The 21748-nt window shown below is 48.6% G+C and overlaps 1 pseudogene; it reads right to left on the minus strand.

Annotated features, from left to right (window-relative positions):
- Window positions 1-19506: 19506 nt before the first annotated feature.
- LOC106828279 (splicing factor YJU2 pseudogene) lies at window positions 19507-20778 on the minus strand (annotated as a pseudogene).
- Between the last annotated feature and the right edge of the window lie 970 nt (window positions 20779-21748).

Consider the following 21748-nt stretch of genomic DNA (forward strand, 5'->3'; position numbering starts at 1 on the left):
CAAATGGTAGATATGCCTCTGTATCTCACTATGATTTTAATTTATATTTCTTTGATTATTAATGATTTGAGCATCTTTTCTTATGCTTATTGACCCCTTCTTTTTTGTGAAATGTCTGATCAAATCTTTTTAAAATCAGTTTTTGAAAATTGGATGATCTATTTTTTACTGTTTAATTTGTCAGAATTCTTTACATACTCTGGATTCTAGTTCTTTGTTAGGTGTATTGCAAATATCTTCTCCCTTTTATGATTTGTCTTTTCATTTTCTTTTTGGTATCATATAGAAATTCGTATCTTTAACATACTCAGATTTATCAATTTTTTCCCTTTATGGTTAGTGCTTTTGTGTGAATTGTTCAATAAATCTTTCTTCCTAGATCATAAACATATTCTCCCATATTATCTTCTAAGACCCTTATAGCTTTGCTTTTCATCCTTGGATTTTTAGCCCACCTGGAATTGATTTTGAGTTCGGTGTGAGATAGGGATTCATTTTACCTCTTTTTTTTTCTGGTGAGGAAGATTGGCCCTGAGCTAACATCTGTTGCCAATCTTCCTCTTTTTGCTTGAGGAAGACTGTCACTGAGCTACATCTGTTCCATCTTCCTCTGTTTTGTATGTGGGATGCTGCTACAGCATGGCTTGATGAGTGGTGTGTAGGTCCACGTCTGGGATCCAAACCTGCAAACCCCAGGCCACCAGAGTGGAGAATGTGATCACTATGCCACTGGGCCGGCTCCTATCTTTTTTTTTCTTTTTTGTATGTGGATGCCCTATTTCCCTGTACTATTTATCAAAAAAATGCATCCTTTCCCAATTTCTCTGCAATGCCACCTCTTACATCAAGTGTTCAGATGTGTGGACCTCTTTCCATGGGCTATACCCATTGGTCTCTGTACCAATTCAACATTGTCTGCATTATGTAGCTTTACAGAAAGTCTTGATATCTTATAGGGCAACTCTCCTTTCCTCATTGCCTTTCTTGAAGAATGGCTTGGTTTTCTTTCCGTTTTGCTTTTATACAGAAGTTTTAGAAACAACTTGTCAAATTGCAGAAAACACAACTGCAGAGATTTTTATTGGGATTACGTTAATTTTATAGATGAATATGGGGAGAACTGATAGTTTTACAATATCGAGTCTTCCAGTCTATGTACATGGTTTGAGCACATGTCTCCATTTGTCTTCATTATGAGTTAAATTAGTTCCAGGACCAATTCCAATGTGTGTGTGGAGGTTGTCTCACGCCACCAACGAGCAATTCTCAGGACACTAGCAGAGTATCTGAGATTTCAACTCAGTTCTGACACTATTTGCCCAGAGATAGCATAAGATTCTGCAGGTTAAGGGTTCAGTCCTACAAGACTGCCTGCCCTTCAACCCGCTTCAGACACTAGTCGCAAGCCCAGGCTGTTACCTGTATTTCTCACTGGCCATAAATTCCCTCGGCCTCCTCAGGTTTGATTAATTTGCTAGAGCAGCCCACAGAACTCAGAAAACATTTTTCTTACTAGATTACCAATTTATTATAAAAGGATACAACTCAGGAACAGCCAGATGCAAGAGATGCACAGGGCAAGGCATGGGAAGGGTGCGTCACTCTCCCCAGATCCCCACGTGTTCAACAACCCAGTGTTTTTCTCTCTCCTGACCCAGTCCTTTTGGGTTTTTATGGAGGCTTCATTCCATAGGCATAATTGATTAAATCATTGGCCATTAGCAATTGATTCGACCTCCAGCCCCTCTCCCCTCCCCAGAGGTTGGTGGGATGGGACTGAAAGTTCCAACCCTCTAATCACGTGGTTGATTCTTCTGGCAACCAGCCTCCACCCTTAGGTGCTTTCCAAAAGTCATTACATAACATAACAAAGGACACTTTTGTTGCTCTCATCACTTAGGAAATTCCAAGGGTTTTAGGAGCTGTAAGCCAGAAACAGGGACGGAGACCAAATGTATATTCCTTATTATAAATCACAGTATCATGAGAGTTGTGCAACAATCACCACAATCAAGTTGTAGAACATTTCCATCTCCCCAGAAAGTTCCTTTGTGCTCGACTGCAGTCAATCCACTGGCTTTTAAATTTCAGTTATTGTATACATATTTTTTGCTTAGAAGTTCTTTCTGGTTATTTCTCAACTTGGGTCACTATTTATTTTCTCTTCCTTGAAGCTATTTTCAACCTTGTCTTTTACTTCTTTAAACACGATACGCAGAGTTATTTTTAAATCTATACTTGCTGTTTCCCACATCTGGATTGTCTGCTGTTTCTGCTGACGTTCACTGCCTGTGCCTTTTCTCTCTGTGTGCTTTGGTCATTTAGACCGTGAGCCCCTTGGAGGAAGCCTTTTTGGAATTCTTTGAGGTCTGAGTTGAGGATGCCTTCCTTCAGAGAGGATTTGCATTTATTTCTGAGCTGCCTAAGACTCTACCAGTCCAGAATCGGTTTCTGCTTTCGTGGCTTGAGGTTTTGTGCTATCAAGTGATGTGAATTTGTGGCTTAACTCTACACAACTCTAACTCCGAAAGGACCTCATCGGTCTCCTGGTCATCGCTGTTTCCTCGCAGAGTACAATTTTACAAAAAGAGATGACCATGTCTCCCTTAGAGACGAGTCTCCTTTTAGGCCTTGGGGAAGCAGCTCTCAAATTTTAATGTGCCCGAGAAGCCTGATGGGGATCAAGGCTGCCCCTGCCCCAGGGAGAAGCCCAAGGCGTCCTGCCCTACACACTGATCTATATCATCCTCCGGGAAGCATAGGACGTCCTGACTTAATCCGATCTGATTCCTATCCAAAGTTATAGGACCACCCGATAACCAGACCCCACCTGCACCGATACCATTTTAATGATCTTTTTCATGATCTTTCCTTTGTCTTGTAAAGAGATAACTCACATACCTATGCCTTATAAATTTAGCTCTAACCCTCAACACATTGCAGCTCTTACTGCCCATGGGTCCTGTCCCCATGCCAGCAGCCCTTACTGCCCATGGGTCCTGTCCCCATGCCAGCAGCTCTTACTGCCCATGGGTCCTGTCCCCATGCTTGCAGCTTGTCGATGAAAATAATCTATAACCAATCTATAAATGAAAATTTGGAGAGTTTATTCTGAGCTAAAATGTGAAGACTATGGCCCGGGGCCTTTCTTCCTGAAGGAAGGAAGGGCACCAAAGAAGTGGTGTGTACAGAGTGGTTATGTACCCCCAGAGAGGATGTTTCACATATGATTGAAATGTCCCTTTTACACTAGTCGCGAGACTGCTCTGTCGGCACAGCGATTGATGGACACAGCAGGTAGGTCGCTGTCTCGGTGGACACAGCAGGGTGGCAGGTCTGCTGTCTTGAGCTGGGTGGTCACAGGTGAGCTGGGTGGTCAAAGGTGAGCGCAGCAATCAGTTCCTAGCCTAAGGAAAGATGCTTATCCTTAAGGAAATGCCAATGTGGGGGGAAGTTGCACCTTTATCTTAAGGCCGTTTGTTCTTGCCATAGTAAATGTTTAAAGCAGATATGCAATGCGTGCTCAACAGCCACAGTCAGGCCCTTTTGGAAAAAACAAAGTCAGGCCGAATTAGTTTTACACCAAATGGCTTCCTCATATACTCCAGTATATCCTATTGCTTGCCATTTCTATTTGTCAAGCTCTTATTGCCCATGGGTCCTGTCCCCATGCTACTCCATGCTACTCTAAGAATAAAAGAGCACTACTGCCAGACCTTGAGCGTCCAAGAAATCTTTCTTTCGACTCCTCCACTCACTGAGCCCACATCAAGCGGATTAAAAAGTGCAGACTGTCAGGTCAACAGCAGAGACAATGATTCAGTGGGTGGAGTTGTTACCCAAGAATTTGCAGTTTTAACAATCACCAAAGATGATCTGGATATAGGTGGCAGAGGTCTACACTTTGAGAAACATCATCTTTAGACGTCATAGCTTCATGGGGTCCACTGCACATGCTTCAGCACGAGCTTGTGTGTGAGCCATGGCTCTGTCTCCCTGGATGGGGAGACGTTCATTACAATGTTCAGTAACCACTGATCTCTTTATGTGCATGGGCCGACCAGCCTAAGGCTACCGTTTGGATCATGGTATGGGAGGGAGCACTGTGTGCCCCTGCAGATGCGAATCTGAGTGAAATAATAAGAGCAAAAGTACATTGCACATTGTGATTTATAACAAGAAATATATATTTGGTCTTGGTCCAGTTTCTGGTACAGAGCTCCTTAAACCCTTGGAATTTCCTAAGTGATGAGCATCATAAAGGTGTTTTTGTTCTGCTAATGAGGTGATGTTTCAGAAAGCTCCTTGGTTACCTAAGGATGGGGACTGGTTGCCAGGGGAACCAACCGTGAGAGCAGAGGGTTGGAATTCTCAGTCCCACCCCCTGATTCTGGGAAGTGGAGGGGGGCTGGAGGTTGCATCAATCACCAGTGGCTGATGATTTAATCAACTGTGCCTATGTGATGAAGCCTCTATAAAAACCCAAAGGACGCGGTTCAGGGAGCTCCTGGGTTGGTGAACACACGGAGGTGCAGTGGCTCCTGGAGAGGGCCTGGAAGCTCCACGCCCCTTCCCACATACCTTGCCCTACGTGTCTCTCCGCCTGGCTGTTCACTCACATCCTTTAATATCCTTTGTAATAAACTGGTGATCTAATGAGTAAACGGGTTTCCTGAGTTGTGTGAGACACTCTAGCAAAGTAATCGAACCCAAGCAGGGGTCGTGGGAACCTCTGATTTACAGCCGGTTGGTCAGAAGCACAGGTGACAACCTGGGCTTGCAACTGGCATCTGAAGTGGGGGCAGTCTTGTAGGACGGAGCCCTTCCCCTGGGGGATCTGATGCTGTCTCTGGGGAGATAGTGTGAGAATGGAGTTCATTGCTTGGTAGTGTGGGGAAACCCCCTCCCCCCCGACGTTGGAATTAGTATCAAATTGTTAATATAGTTGTTCAAATATTTACAACACTTTGAAGAAAGCAATGATGTAAAAGGCCTGATTTATGCAAAAAGCTGTTCAGCTTCTCTCTTCCTGTTCCTGAGGTGGTGTGAGAGCTAAGCAGAGGCATCATTTTTTTGGTGTGACGCTTGGACTGAAACACACCAGGCTAAGCCGGTTTGCCCTCCTCTGTCATTTTTGGCTCCCACCCACTCTGAGTTGAGTTGGAAATGTGTGAATTGGAGCATGAGTTGAGATTGAAAAAAATATAATAGGGCCTTGAAGCTCTTAAACACTTATTACCTGAGAGAATGTATATAAAAGGACTTTTAATCCTGCAATATATGTAACATATGGAAGGTAAAACTTGTCAGAAATGTGAATGGGAAGTAGGTAATTGAGAGAGAAGGTATTATTTATGCTCTGTTATTTAAAAACTTTAAAAAAGTAAGCAAAACTATAGCAAGCCAAGTTAAAAAAAAAGAGAGAGAGAGAGAAATCCAAAATTTGACCAAACTTTATAACTTTAACTCGATTTGTTGCAACATCACTGTATCTCTGCAAGTCTGGGGTCTCCTGGTATCTCAAGGAGAATATTTCCAGTAAAGGCCATCCTTGATGCTTAGCCATAAATCTCATGCTTTATACACTTGAAAACAATAAAATTCTTGATTTCAGTTAATTTTACTTTTTTCTTTTATATTATTAATTCTCCTGTCCTTTTGAAAACTGGAATGTAGAATGCAATGTGGCAAATGTTAAGAAGTGGGAAAAGCTGTCGGAAAATAAGCTGATGTCAATTTACTTTTCTCTTGGAGGAGAGCAATCCTTTCCCCCAGCGCCAGGGCCCAGCTCATCTGCCTCAGGCCGGCGGCTGGAGCGGGAGAGGATGGCGTCACTGCTGCATTCTCTAATGGTCTCTCTTGCCTGATGGATCAGGCATCCGCACTCGGGTATAAGTGGGGTTGGACTGATTTGGACATGTCTGAATGGGTGGGCTGGGCCGCCCAGAAGCCTCTTTGGGGGAGAGCCTGAGCAGCCTCCTGCAGATGCGACAGGACGCCTTTGACCTTAGCTCCCGGACATAGGTCCTCCTGAGCAGAGCCAGGTGCCACCACTTGGACCGGCCCTTGGATATGTGGCTGGGTTCTCTGGATGGCAGGGGCATCTGCCACTAAAAATGTCAATAAGACAAGAAGACAGTGGGCCCGGCAGCCTGGTTTGGGGTGCGTTTATTGAGTGTAACACAAAGGGAAGTGAGGGGTTTCCCGTGGCTTCACCGCACACGCCAAGTGCCCCAACTTCCAGGGAGACCGGCAGATGTGTTCGGGGGCACATCTAAATACACCCCATAAGGCATGGAAGCATTTCCTCAGAGGCTAAAGGCCTCTGTGAACAGGTGAGAGAGAAACCCAGAGCGCATGTGGTTACTGCTGGTCATATGTCAGCTATTTCATTGGCCCCGCAGGCTTGAGGGGCCCAAGGAAACTTGGGTTACATAGAAAAGGAAAAGCATACTGTAGTTGGCAAACAAAACGCGTCTTTGTGTGTGAGAGAGTGTATGTGAGAAATGAGCTTTCATTTAGAAGCTTTGGCAGTGACTTCAACTGGCTCCCCAGCACTTTTTAAATGATATTTTCTGAGCCTGGAAACCAAGCAGGCAGATCATGGAATTTTGGCTGGAGATGTTTTTAAAAAATGTAGCCCAGCAGTGAAGGAGGAGGTGGGAATTTGGCGGGGAGGCCTGTGGGCTGCAGAGCAAACGGAGCAGGGTTACCATGGCGGCCCGTCTACTGTTTATACAAACAAAGGTTTTCCTGACAAACATACTTCATATTTAATAATCCTCAGTCTACAGGGGCCTCTTCTCTGTGTGTCGTTAGTCCGTGCCATTCGGACGCGGGGAGAATTTTATTATTGTGTGGGGTTGTTTTCAGGCGCCTGATGCACTTCAAAATTAAGTGTTAAGTACTGATATCTTGAAGTGCAAGGGTGAGAGGTGGTTAGCGGTGGGAAGAGAGATTAGCCTGCAATATGAAAATGTGAAACAGGCTTCTCATGGATCCAAAGTCTATTGTACCAGCCTCCACTGAGTGTTCAGAAGTATAGACTGTCGTTTTAATTCAGTTCACATGCCACAGGAAAACTGGACTCCACCTACCTACCTTCTCTGTCTTACTAGCACTGCAGCCCTCCCAATCAACCACGCTTTACGTTGCCATTGCCTGAGCTGTCGCCCTCTGGTTAGCCCATATCCGACCTTTTGCGAAGTCTTAACAAGCTCTTGTTTTGTAAGAGGCCTCATTTGGTACCGTGTAACAAAAAGCTTTGCTCTCTGGAACTGAAGCACAAAGGGGATTTATTGGATCATGTGACTGGAAAGGCAGGGGTAGATCTGGCTTCAGGAATCACTGGTCCCAGTTTACCTGTCTGTACCTTCAGAGAGTCCCCGATCCTGCCACACCTGACATTGTTTGCCCCCTGTAGTCTCGAGGAAGACCCAGTCCTGAAAACTAGGGGTCTGAGGTCGGGAACTTAAAGAGTGCTTTCAGGTGTCTTTTTCCTAGGAACATGGAGTGATCAGGAATCAGTGCAAGCCTGGGGAAAGCTCTTTGCATTTTTCTCCCTCCTGAACATCTGAACACATCTCTAGACCTGCCCAGAGGCTCAGTGCAGCCCGTGAGGGTCTCTTCCGTGGTTGCCTTATCACTGCTCTCTGGGGTCTCAAAAGCCAGCGGGGGGAACTCTGGGTCCGTATTCAACCACATGCACCAGATCTCTCTGCCGACACGCCTTCCAGGGTTTCCCTAATGAATAAACTGCTTCTCTGCCAAGGGTGGCAGAAGTGCGTGATGTCCACATGCATGGCACTGGGGTACCAAGGCACCAGGGTCCATTGATCCACACGAGCCCCAATTATATCCCCTGGGAATACCCAGGAGCAGCCAATCTGGGGTCCATCAATAAGCTTCATTACCCCCACTTCAGGGCTCCTCACAATGACAAGACCTTGGTGTCCCCCATCACCCCAATGACACAGGCATTTCCGAAAGTCTTCAGTTTTGCTCATCACGTGTTTGGGAACAAATCCTTTCATGTCTTCCGCCAGGTCTGTGTTGGACGTCCGCTGCACCTGTTGCGCCCTCTCCTCAGGGCCATGCCTGGCCTCCATGAACTCTTCTCTGGTCACCCCAAAGTACCTCAAAGATCCCTGAGACACCACAGGGCTCAGCTCCTGGAGTGGGTGAGACTGAGACAACACGCCATGATGCCCACTCTCTCATCCTTTGCTCCACTGCCTCCTTCCCGAGTTGCGTCTTCCTCACGAACACCACAGGTCCTATCTTCTCGGCTTCTACACTCACCCCTTGCTCTTTTAACAGGCACAGAGACTCCAGGGTCACAGAGCTGGTTGGTGACCATTAGGGCTGGGATCCAGATGTCCTCATTCTCTGCTGTTTTCCTTTATAACTAATTAACACTTTCTCTGTCAATGATAATATCTGAGACAACTGTTGGTTTAAAATGTAAGAAGAAGAAGGCACTTTGCAAATACAGCAGGAGTTTTAGTCTTGAGAGTCTGATGTGAGCGCCTTGGGGGAGGGCCGTGGAATAATACTGACAGGCTACTGCGTGGGGGCTCTAAGGAAGAAGGGCATCTGCGGATGGCACCAGCTTGCTGGGACAGCTACCTACAGTCAGAGGGAAAGGGCAGCTTTGAGTAAGTCTGAGCTCCCCGGATCAGAGCAGCACAACTTTATTCTCAGGGTCCCGGACAGGGGCCATATTGGAGTGCAGAACTGAGAGTATGGAGAAGATAGGGAGAGCAAGGGGCAGAGGAAGCATCACCTTAGCAACAGAAAATGGTGAATGTCACAGAGTGGCCCAGACTCCCTGGGATTTTTTTGAACTAAGTGGTTGGAACTTGTGGAGATTCACAGTACTCACAAGTGGGGCTGAACCAGAAAAATGCCACTGTATGCTGATATTGTGACCCTCTTGTGCCTACCCCAAGGTGGGGTGGCCGAGAGGAAGCAGAAAGTCACTTCAAACGGACAGAGCGGCGAAGCTGTACAGAATAAAAATGTCTGAGGGGAAACGGAATGCTGCCCCAAATTAAAACAGTTGCTGTGACGGGAAGATGCCACAAGGGGGCAGTGCCTCCTTAGCCTGTCTTAGTCCAAATGGGCAAAATCCTGGGGGAGTCGGGAGGAAGAAATGAAATGTAGCCACATGGCAAGGCCCTTTATCCCTCTTTATTTTTCTTTCTTTCTCTGCGGGGCGCACCGCGCCTGTAATAACGGGGCGTGGTTGCCCTGGGAGGCTGGGGGCGTGGTTGTGCAGAGCCCATCTAGAGCAGCGCCGAATGACCACCCTGGGGAGCATCTCGCGCTGCGGACCCGGGGGCACTGGGCAAGTCCTTTTCCCCGCTCCCCGCTCTCACCCACCTCGGCCTCTCCTCCCTCCTGCTTCCAGAAATACTTGATGAGCAGCCACTGTGCTTCAGGCACTTTTCTAGGCTTTGCGGGCACAGCTGTTCTGGAACTTAGGCTCCGGAGAGGAGGGGCAGAGGTCTCCCCGCAGCTCCTCCCACCCGGCCGCCACCTCCACCTGTGCCTGGAGCCCCAGACGCTCTCGGCCAAGCGCAAGATGCTGCAGTTGACCCAGAGCTGCCTTTAGATCGCGTGCAAGGGCCTTCAGCCTTGCCACATCTTTTTGTCTCCTGCACCCCCGGGTGTGGCTGGGATGACCGGGAATGGTGACCGAGAGACAGCAGCTGCATGGGCGCGCAGTGACCACAAGGGAGCGTTTGGAGGCACCAAGGGGGCAGTGATTGCAGGGACCAAACCGTATTTTTGGGGGGCCGCAATACGTCACAGTGACAGGGCAAGTATGGCATTGCTTTGGATCAGCTCCCTTTCCCCACTTTCTCGGAAAATTCCCAAGAGTGCTCTGAACACAGAGAATATATTCTCCTGCAAGTTGCGCCCATCCTGCCTCCCATCCGGGGTCAGGGCAGGAATGAATGAGCCCGTGTCAGCAGGGCATCAGTCCCTAGACCTAAAGCTGTTTTCCCCTGTCCTTCAGATTTCTGTGGTTTCTTTCTGCCTCCTTAACGGGATCCAGGAAATGGCTGTTGCCTGGGAGAGCTGGGCCTGGAGTCCTGGCTTCTTATATAAGGAGGAGCAGCCAGGAAGTGGGGCTCCTGGCTGATGCGTGATCCCCTAGGTGCAGGGGTTAAATTAGGTACTGGATTTACACACAAAAAACCCTCCTACAGTTGTGCAAAGCTTCATGCCCTTTCTTTCCTACTTTTTGGTGGCTAAGGCCCCTCTTGTGCAAACCATTGTAAATCCCCACAGAGCTGGTTTTGAGAATTGCAGGAAGCTGACACAACTCCGCTCCTCAGCCAGAAGTTTGTGTGTCTGACATTCGATTGCAAATTGCGACTTTCCAGGGTTTCATAGTTCAGGTGCTGAAAGCAAGAAAATGAATATCTGTAAATATGTTTCTCCTTAAAATTTGTTCTCTCATGCCTCTTTTTTTTTTGGCTGCTACTCCTTTTTGGCACAAGGAATAGAGCTGAGGTCAGCGAGGCTGGGAGATTTCTCGGTCCGCAGCACAGTGGGGATCAGGAAAGAGCACTGATGTCCCCAAGGTGAGCATGCTGTCTGCCTCAGGGTCTGGGCTGGGGAGTGACAAGAGCAGCTTTATTGCTGTAGCTAAAACGAGGGTCCGGGTGAGTGGGATGCTGCCTTGACTTCACAGTTGGATTTGGTTATTCAAAACAGTTCTGAATTCCTGGGTGTCAAGATGGCTCTGGAACGCGAGGTCTCACTTAATGCCTGCTTCTTGCTCAGTGAGCAATGGCCCTGTGGAGAGAAGGGCAACGTGCAAACATGCAGCTTCTGGGGTGGCGAGCTCGCCTCCCTCGGATCTGAAGGGAGCAGCTTATCTGAGGTCTGGCCGAGAGTGATCCATAAGGACCTGGGCTAGGAGATGGGGGCCAGGAGTACCCTCCACCCCCAACTGCAGATATAAACAAGGGGACCATGCCTCAACCTTGACCCCCAAATGCCTGACTGGCCGGCCCTTGTTGGACCAGGACGTGTGACTCTCAGCCGTTACCTGCTGTGTAAACGCATGTTTCAGTCAACTTCACAGCCACTGCCCAAGCAGGGCCCTCCACTCCACCCCGACCCCAGCGTGTCTCAGCAACCCCAGGCCTCACTCATCGTGCTGTCTTATGAGACACATGCGGTCCTGGCTTTGGCCTCCGCATCATGTCAGTGTGTGGCTGCCCTGTCCTGGGAAAAGGGACCCTGCTCTCCTTTCTGCAATGCCATCCAAGGGGTGGGTGAGCTTTTCTTCTAATGCAGCTGAGATCAGACTGACATTTGGAATCAGACTGTACTGGAGGCTTTGACAAACAGGTACAACACAAAGCCCTGGACAAAAGGGCAGCCAGATGCAGAGTGTCCTACCGGATGTGGTGGCTCTTAGGGCCGCTGGCCTGTCCTTGGGAAGCACGGGTCTCGCTGCAGAGTTCTAACTGCCATCCTCTCTCCCCAAAAGAGAGGGCCTATTTACTCTCCCTACACCCAGGCCTTCAAGCTGGAGAGAAGCCGGGGACTTGAATTCACCTTTGGGACAAACTTTACTTTGTCCCCAGGCCCAGAGAGAAGAGGAAATGCCTTTTCACCGCAGCCCGGGGCTCAGGTCCTCTCATTTCCTGTGCTGGGATCTGCCTTGCCTAGGACAGCTGACTGCAGGGTTATTTGTCCAGTTCCAGAGGGGGACAGCAGCCCCACCCTCAGGAGTGGCCCGGCCCTCCGGCCCCGCAGGATGGACATCACAGAGCCGCAGTGTGCCAGCAGCATGCGTGGCCCTTACCTGTGCATGGAGGATGTTGAGGTTTGGTCCTCAGCCTCAGTGAAGCTCGTGTCTTCCCAGAGCGTCTACATTCAGGTTCCTGGTGGCTGCACCGTTCCACTCGGGGATCACACGTGGGCATCTGCTGCACTTAACGTGGTTTTCTCAGAAAGGGCAAATCTGCCTTGGGGTGGGTTTAAGTACTGACTCCTCCTTATGGCTATGTACTGATTGAAGCCTTGGAGTGTAGCTTATTCAGAGCTTAAAAAGTCTCCAGGCTCAGGGCCCAGCGAGAGCACCATGTGTTTCTGTGCTCACGTCTGTCCCCCGTTCCCCACACCCGCTATTTTAAAGCTCTCTATTCCCCTCAAACCTCCTACCCTACCACCTGCACCCCATTCTTGGCAGCTGCCCTAATGTGGGGAGAAAACAGAGCCAGCAGTCCACCCACCTCGGCTTCCCATCAACATTATGTGAGTAGGAGTGGCGGCTCCTGGCCTCTCCTCCTTTTCTCCTGTCATGCTGGAGAAGGGTCGCTGCCCTGCCAAACTCAGCCCTCCCCACATCAGATTGATGGCAGTGGAAGGCAGCTTCTAAAAAGACTCTGGTTCCTTCTTGCTTGCCCTTTCTTGCTGATTCACTTGCTCACTTTGCTGGAAGCTGGCTGCCATGTTGTGAGCTTCCTTGTGGAGAGGCCCACGAAGAAAGGAACTGAGGGAGGCCTTGGGCCAGCAACCAGCAAGGAGCTGACTTCCTCAGTCCAACAGCCTGTGAGGAAATAAATCCTCCCAAGAGTCATGTGAGTAGCTTGGAAGTGAACCCTCCCCCCCCGTTGAGCCTTCAGATGACTGCGGCCAACACCTTGACTGCAGCCTCATGAGAGACCTTGAGCCGGGGGACCCAGCCGAGCCAGTCTGGATTACGGACTCCCGGAACTGTGAAATTATAAATGTTTATTGTTTTAAACTGCTAAATTTTGTAGTAATTTATTATACAGATATAGATAAAGAATACATTAGCTCTCAGACCTGTCAATTTCTCAGCCCTGAAAACTCTGGAAAAACCTGTGGATCCACATAAGTTTGCTGCTTTTTACTTTACAAAATAGGTCTTGAAAAATGAGAACCAATTTTTTTTTTATTAAGACTATGATAGTTAAGAACCTTGTGAAATTTCAGTTGTACATTATTATTAGTCATGTTGTAGGTAGGTACACCACTTCACCCCTAGTGCCCTCCCCCCACCCCCCTTTCCCCTGGCAACCACTGATCAGTTCTCTTTGTCCATATGTTAACTACCACCTATGAGTGAAGTCATACAGAGTTCGTCTTTCTCTGTCTGGCTTATTTCACTCAACATAATACCCTCAAGGTCTATCCATGTTGTTGTGAATGGGACGACTTTGTCCTTTTTTATGGCTGAGTAGTATTCCATTGTGTGTGTGTATACCATATCTTCTTTATCCAATCATCAGTTGCTGGGCACTTAGGTTGGTTCCACATCTTGGCTATTGTGAATAATGCTTCGATGAACATAGGGGTGCATGGGACTTTTGGAATTGCTGATTTCAGGTTCTTAGGATAGATACCCAGTAGTGGGATGGCTGGGTCATAAGGTATTTCTATTTTTAACTTTTTAAGAAATCTCCATACTGTTTTCCATAGTGGCTGCACCAGTTTGCATTCCCACCAACAGTGTACGAGGGTTCCTTTTTCTCCACAGCCTCTCCAACATTTGTCACTCTTGGTTTTGGATATTTTTGCCATTCTAATAGGTGTAAGGTGATCTCTTAGTGTAGTTTTGATTTGCATTTCCCTGATGATTAGTGATGATGAGCATCTTTTCATGTGTCTATTGGCCATCTGTATATCTTTGGAGAAATGTCTCTTCATGTCCCCTGCCCATTTTTTGATTGGGTTGTTTGATTTTTTGTTGTTGAGCTGTGTGAGTTCTTTATATATTATGGAGATTAACCCTTTGTCAGATAAATAACTTGTAAATATTTTTTCCCAATTAGTGGGCTGTTTTTTTGTTTCAATCCTGTTTTCCCTTGCCTTGAAGAAGCAATGAGAACCAATTTTTACTCTCCTTGTTATTTTTATAGAAGAAGGAGTACTTTTTCATTTAAATTATTATTATTATTATTATTTTTTAAGATTTTATTTTTCCTTTTTCTCCCAAAGCCCTCTGGTACATAGTTGTGTATTTTTAGTGGTGGGTCCTTCTAGTTGTGGCATGTGGGATGCCGCCTCAGCATGGCTTGGTGAGTGGTGCCATGTCCATGCCCAGGATTTGAACTAGTGAAACCCTGGGCCGCCAAAACAGAGCACGCGAACTTAACCACTTGGCCATGGGGCCAGCCCCTAAATTACTTTTTATCACAATGTTATTTACATACAATTCATCCATCTTAAATTTGAGGAATTTTGATAATTCTAAACAATTGTATACTCATTTCTATAATCAAGATATGGAATGGCTTCCTCATCTGAAAAAGTTTCCTCATGCTCCTTTGCAGTCAATCCCTTCCTCCCAACCTGGGTTCCATGCAACCTTCCATCTGCTTAAGAGGAAGTCCATTTGAATATAAAAAAACTTAGGAAGGATCTAATCACAAAATAAAAGGCAAACTTTAAATTGAATACATTTACATTTATAAATCAAAGGTTAATTTATTTATACATGGCCTTATTTACGCGTAGACTAACAGCTTTTCAGCACCACTGTTCTGACTCCCATCTGTATTAGATAGACTAGGTTGCTATAACAAAGAGTCCCTGATACTTTGTGCTTAAATAAGATAGAAGGGGTTTTGCTCCCTCACATCCTAGTTTAAAGGTCGGGGGGCAGTTCAGGCAGGGGTCCACTCCATAAGGTCATCCAGGAACCCAGGCTGTGAGCTGATTCTGCCAACCTCTGCAGGTGGCATCCCTCTCCCAGTCCAAAGCAGCCGCTGCAGCTTCCCAGCAGGAAGAAAGGCTGTGTTCAGAGCAATTGTCTTTAAGGAACTAACCCAGAACTTCACACCTAACTTTTCTGATACGGCATTTGTCCAGTTAAATCAGATGATTTAACTGGACAAACCAACCCTAACTGTACGGGGGCTGGAAAACACAAACAGTATGCGGGTGGCCACCTGCCCGGCTAACAGCTGGAGGATCCCATTACTAACCGAGAGAAGGAGACAGCATCACGCATTCCCTTCTAAACTGTCAGCCTCTGCCTCTCTCCTGGGTCCATCCCTCAGCGTTTCAAGTGTTTCTCGCCTGTAAAAATACCTCCTTGGACTCCACTTGCCCTGCCCTCTTGTTAGCCCTATCTCCTCCCCCTCCCTCACACTCTCTGCCTCCCTCCTCTCCACGCCTCAACCCAGGCAACACAGCTCTCCCTCGACACTCCTCCGAGACCAGGTCCTCATTTTGGCTGAACTCATGTTTCCAGGGCTTCTCTCACTGGACGTGTCTTCAGCCTCTAGCACGATGACGTTCTCTCTTGAATGCTGTCATTCCTTCATTGATTTGCTATTGTAACTTCATGTTTTCCACCTTCATTTAGTCATTCATGCACTGAATGCCTCCCCTGCTGCCTTCTGTCATCTCTCAGCATCTCCCAGGGACCTGCCCTCTTGTATTCTTTTTTCTTCCTGCTCCGTATACTCACCTGGGCAAATCTGCTCCTATGATACGTCAGTCAGGATTATGTCTGGCTGCCTATAATAGAAACTCAACGAACGGAGGGTGATACAAGCAAGAGGCTCATCTTTCCCATGTAACAGGGAGTTTGGGGGCGGGCTGTCAGTCCAGGGCTGACTGGGCTCCTTGTAGGCTTGCTTTGCCAGCCTCTGTGGGAGGCTCTTTTCCCCAGGGTGCAAGATGGCTGCCACATCTTCAGGCAAAATAGGAGGAAGGGGAAGGGAAAAGGGCAAAAGGCAAAAGGAAGATGCTGACTGAGTCTGTTACATTTCATAAAAGCTATCTCAGGAGTCCCCCCAGCACTTCCATTTCAGAACCAGGTCCCATGGCCTCCCCTCACTACAAGAGTGTCATGGGAAGAGAGTAATCTAGCTGCGCACCATGCAGCCTTGAACAAAACTGGGAGTATTAGTAAGAAAGAAGGAGAAGATGAACACTGCATGGGAAAGCAGCAGCAGGTGCCACCCATGACTTCAGCACCGATCTGCGGACAATTAAAAAACCCACATCTTCTATACGAATGGCCAAGAAGCTCATGAAACAGTCCTGAACACCGCTAATCATCAGGAAATGCACACACACAATGAGATACTGCCTCACACCCACTGGGTTGGCTACACTGGAAGACAAACAGCAGAAAACAAGTGTTGGTGAGGACGTGCAGAAACTGGAACCCTCGTGCATTGCTGATGCGAATGCAAAATGGTGCAGCTGTTGTGGAAAACAGTGTGCCTTCCTTAAAAAAATTAAATATAGTATTACCATACGATCCAGCAGTTCTAAGTCTAGGTGTATACTCAAAATAATTAAAAGCAGGGACTCAAACAGATGTTTGTACACCCATGTTCACAGCAACATTATTCAGAATAGCCAGAAGGTAGAAACAAACCAAATGTTCATCAACAGAAAAATGGATGAACGGAATGTGGAGTATATGCACAATGGAATAGTAATAAATCTTAGAGAGAAGTGAAGTTCTGACACCCGCTACATGAATGAACCTGAAGACATTAGGCTAAGTGAAATAAGCCAGACACACAAGGACAAATATTGTCGGGTTCCACTTATCTGAGGACCCTAGACTAGGCAAATTCGCACAGACAGAAGGTAGAATAGAGGTTACTGAGGCTGCGGGGGCGGGGGGCAGTTCTTGCTTAAGGGGCACAGAGTTCCAGTTTTGCAAGATGAGAAGAGTTCCGGAGATGCATGGTGGTGATCACTGCACAACGTGAATGTACTTAATGCTACTGAACCGTCCACTTAAAAATGGTTAAAATGGTAAATTTTGTGTTACATACATCTTACCACAATAACAAAATCTGTATCTTCAGTTCTGAACTCATGATTTCAAGACCTGTTGATTCAGGTGCTGGACATTTTAATTGGTTACCTCACCTCCAACAGTGTGTGCTGAGAACTGAACTCAGGGAGTCCACACTGGGCTCCAAGTTTTAGTCACCTGAGATCACATTTAAAAGCTGTCACTGTCCTGCATAGCATTCCATGGCGCCAGGACGGGCGGGTCCGCAGCTCCAAGCCACACAGGGATGGGAGGGTCTGGATAGGTTTCAGCCCCACCTCCAGGGCATGAGAACCCTCCCCTCCCCCCGCTCCTCTATGACCTTCGGCTCCTTCAGCCCAGCCCACTACCCCCACCTCCAACAAACAAACAAGTGGACAAACAACCCCTTCCTCTCTTCCTCCTGCTGAGGTCCTCCTTGGAGCCCTTGGTGTCTTTTTCTGATTTGCTCTTCCGCGAAGACCCCCCTATCCATGTTGCCAGGTTCTGGCCAGGCAGCTGGACTCTCCTTTGGCACACAGAGCTGCCTTTTTCCCGAATGCTGCCTATTACCTGAGGTCAGAAAGGGGAAAGCCTGTCAAGCCTCCCAGAGTTCTGGCGCACACTTCCTCAGGACCAGGGCCTTACTGGGATGACGGGTCAGCAAGCACCTGTCCTGGTCAGCTCTCATGTCCACACCCGTTGTTAAATGTACTGACTATCACCTGAGCCTAGGACCGCAGATGCCTACCCTGCAAACAGGTGGTCCACTGACTCCTATGACAAGAAAGATTGTCTCCAAAGGGACTTGCAGTGTCTGCCTACATATGAGTCTGGCATGAAGTAAAATTTCTGCTTCACCCAGCATCTCTACACACACAAAGTAAAGTAATTCTCAAGTTGAACAATCTGAAAACCGTGTACTAAACTTACTGGGAGACTCGCTAATTCACAGTGAGGGCGGGTGTGAAGGTTCAGGGGACCTTTCTGGTTGTATCAGCCATGGGCATCAGCTCAGGGACACACAAGATCTTGTTTATCACCCTCAAAGGCCTGATTGGACAGTGTATTTGTTAGCTATTGTTGTGTAACAAACAACCCCAAAGCTTAGTGGCTCAAAACAACATTATTTCTTATCTCACAGTTTCTCTGGGTCAGGGATGGCTTGACTGGCTCCTCGAGCTCAGGGTCTCTTGAGGTGCAATCAAGGTCTCAGCTGGGGCCACAGTCATCTCTAGGCTCAACCAGGCAGGACCCTCTTCCAAGTGCACGCAGTGGATGTTGGCAGGATTCAGCTCATGAATGGCTGTTGGCCAGAGGCCACCCTCAGTTCCTTACCATGTGGGCTTCTCCGGAGGGCAGCTCACAACATGGCAGCTGGCTTCACCACAGTGAGCAAGCTAGAGGAGCCAGAGAGAGAGAAATTGTGAGCAAGACAGAAGTCAGCCTTACAATCTAATCTCAGAAGTGACATCCCATGACTTTTTGATTATATTCTCCTAATTAGAAATATGTCAATAGGTCCAGCCCACACTCAAGGGGAGGGCTTACGAGAGCACAAATACCAAGGTGAGGGCGGGTATTGGGAGCCATTTTAGGAGCTGCCCACTACAGAGTTCTCTTTTGGCTCAGGATGTTTCATCTTGCACAGAATTTTGATCAGTCAAATCAATCAAACGTTAGGAGGTGGATAGATAAGCTGAGAAGTCTGAGCAGCTCTGCCCCGTTCTCTGCAGCTATCTTTTCCACTAGCATCGATTTCAGTGTTTTTAGCACAGATGGTGAAGCAGCAGACAGACTGTAAGGACCAGGCTTCCTCGTTGGGCTTTTAAGGAGAGAGCACTGGTTCTCCAGGCTGCCTCTCCTCTCTTGTCTGACTAGCTCCCCGTGGTTTGGCTTTGCTCTGTGGTTTGTTTACACGGCTGGGCAAGGAAGATGACAACCCATCCAGGCTCCTACGCCACATGGAGCCCTGGCAGGGCTGATTTCAAATTGAATCATCAGTCAAAATAAGCCATAACCAGTGTAACAAGCAGAAATCCATGTCTTTGCTACAGACGCACCATGACAAATCATACTCTGTGCCTTTGCATGTGCTGTTCCCCCTCTGAAATGCCCTCCTTACCTTGCCTATCCATCCTTCCAGATGCCCCTTCACGAACCTTCCTGACTAGTATTCCTGTCCTCACAGCTCTTTTTTTGGTGGGTTCCTTTTATTGGTTCCAGACGGTTTTGTGGCGGGAAGGGATGGAGTCAACCGGGGGTGGGTGGGCTCACCCACATGCCCAAAACACGGCTGATATTTTAAGGACTGTCCAAGAGAGGATGGCAAAGGCTTACCAGTAGCTGAGAGCGGCTCCAGGGATGCTGGAGTCTTGATCTTGGTGCCAGGTGGGGGGCAGCCTGAGCTGGGTACTCCAAGGTCCCAGAGGGCTGGTGGGTATGGGGACAGGAGAGAAACCGAGTCTCTGGGCTGAAACCCTTGCTGGCCCCACCGGCCTTGGAGGATGTTCATGCTTGTCCAGTCGTGGCTCTGGTGGGTGCCACCGCCTCCCGATCACTGTCTGGAGCAGAATGTGTAACCTTTGACCTGGGGAAGGGCCTGGACAGGGGCGAAGACCTCAGTTGCTGCCGCGGCTGTCCTTGCTGCCCAAATATGCACCCACCTGGCTCAGGGAGGGAGTGCTAGGCGTCCAGGGGTGCAGGGTCAGCTGCCTTCCTGTTCCTCACGGCGCCCAGGGCAGGGGCAGCCGGCCCTGCCTGGTGCTGCGATCCAGGCCCGTTTTCTTCACCACGATCAGGCCTCCAGGTCTGCTGCCAAGGGTGCCCACGCTCCGCTCTCAGCTCTCAGCTTTCCTCCTGGCCTTGGGGGCCTCGTCCAGGATGTGGTGGGGTTGGGCTGGAGGGCCAGTCAAGCGGCGTGGGAGCAGCAGCATCATTCTCTGAATGGGAGTCTCCAGCGGTCTTCGTTTGTTAGCTTCTTCCACTAAGGCCGCCGTCTCCCTCTCGTCCTCCTCCTGCTCCTGCCCGTCCTCCTCGCAGGCGGTGCTGCCGCAGTGCGGCCTCAAAGTCCCTGGGGGCCTCCGCCGGCTCAGGTCCTCGAGCTCCTGCAGGTTCTCCAGTCTCCATCCCAGCCTGGAGGCCTTGGGTTGGTTCTCCAGCACCTTCATGGGGTTGCTCAGCCCCTCGTCCTCCCGCAGCCTCTTCTCCTCCTGCTCCAGGGGCTTCTCGGCCTGGAAGTTCCCTGTAGCCCTGTGCTCCACGGTGCAGTCCGTGCCTTCGGGGTCTGTCTTGAAGGTGCTGTCTGCCTGGTAGCGCACGCACTCGATGTGCGGAAGTAGAACCTGAAGCGGAAACGGAAGGTGGGCGGGTCCCTGGAGGCCTGTTGTGCGCCCTCTCTTTGCGCGTCGAACTTCTTTGCCCCGTAGCTGTATGCTCCTCAGGTCTCACACGTCGGGCTGAAGGGGCCGTTGACCGCACCACGTGGTGCCAGTCCTGGGGACCCTGAGCTTGAGGATCTTTGACGGGTCAAAACTGGTATTTGTTCGAAACTTTCGCTCTGACATCTTTGCCTCCTAGTCTTCTCACAAGCACAAGACAACGGGTTTCAGTCGGTGTTTGCTGAACTTCGGAGACCATCCCTTAGTCTTTTGCCCGCATCACTTCCTTCCGCATATGCATCTTGTCTTTTTCATTGGCTCCAATCTCCTCCTGTCAAAGTCCAATGCTGCTGAGTTCCCTCAGGATTTGCAACCTCGGTAGCTCAGAACGGAGGTTCCGGTGGCGCACAGCTCCTTCCCTTTCTTCTCTGAAGTTTTACAGCAGCTGATGTCTGTGCCATCCAGTTTAGCTCCTGGTTCATCTTGCCTCATGGGATTCTTTAATTCCCTCGTGTGGGCCTTATGCCCTGCTTCTGATGAGATGTAAGCTTTTCCAGGGCAAGAACTCTTATCCAATTCCTTCAGAACCCCCTGGTACCAGCCCAGGTTAGAGCTCATTGATACTTGAGGGCAGAGGCCGGGTCAGATCTTATGTTTCAAGGCTGGAAACTGCTCCAGGGTCTCCAACCTTTAACTCCATGGATGAACCTCCCCAAGCTCCTTGCACAGTGCTGTCTATGGCTGGCTTTTCCTAAATAAATGTGAATTTGATGTGGATATCTACGGCATTTGCATAGATGGAAGGGGAGTTAACTCCCCTTTCTCAACCCCAGTATTCCCTCCAGCTACTGCCCTACTTCCCTCATTCTCTTCATACACACATTTTTTGAAGGAGTAGTCTATATTTCTTCAAGTCTCATTCCACGCTCTACTCACCATGCCCGTCATATTTGGGAAATGGCTTTGGGGAAACAAGGAGAAAGCTCTCAATTGCAAAATTTTATGTCCTGGTTCCAGTCCTCTTCTTGCAACATCTAGCACCGCCGACCATCCTCTGTTGGTTACGGTCCAAACAGGATCCAGAAGGCACACACAAACTTGGTTTCTTTTCCCAAACCATCCCACACTTCAACAAAGAGTCCCTTTATTCACAAGGAATGGTGTGGCACCTTGACTTGCTCTCCTGGGGTGGCCTGGGGTGTGCTGCCTGCATGGTGATGGCCAGTCTAGAGAAATCTCTCTAGCTGGGGAAAGGGAATCTGGATCTTTATTTCTGGGCAAGCAGACCCCTCCATCCCAACATGTCTGCCTTTTGGAAAGGGCAGTGGTCTTTCTGCTGTGAAGAAAATAGAAGGAAAATGCGTGTGAGAACTACAGGGAGGAGCTTGGCCATTGCTGGGGAGCCTCCCTTGCACAGGCTCAGCCCAGGTGCTGGACCAGGCAGTCTGGGTGGGAGTGGTGCAGACAGAGGAGTTGGTGGCCTCTTGCAAGGCTGTATCCTCAGCTCTGAAGTTCCAACTCAAAGGACAAGGCCTAAAGTATTCTGGTGTCTCGGTTTGCCACTGGGGAGAGGAGGCAGTGTGGTCCT

The sequence above is a fragment of the Equus asinus genome, chromosome 6 (assembly GCF_041296235.1).
Source record: "Equus asinus isolate D_3611 breed Donkey chromosome 6, EquAss-T2T_v2, whole genome shotgun sequence".
Classification (NCBI taxonomy): Eukaryota; Metazoa; Chordata; class Mammalia; order Perissodactyla; family Equidae; genus Equus; species Equus asinus.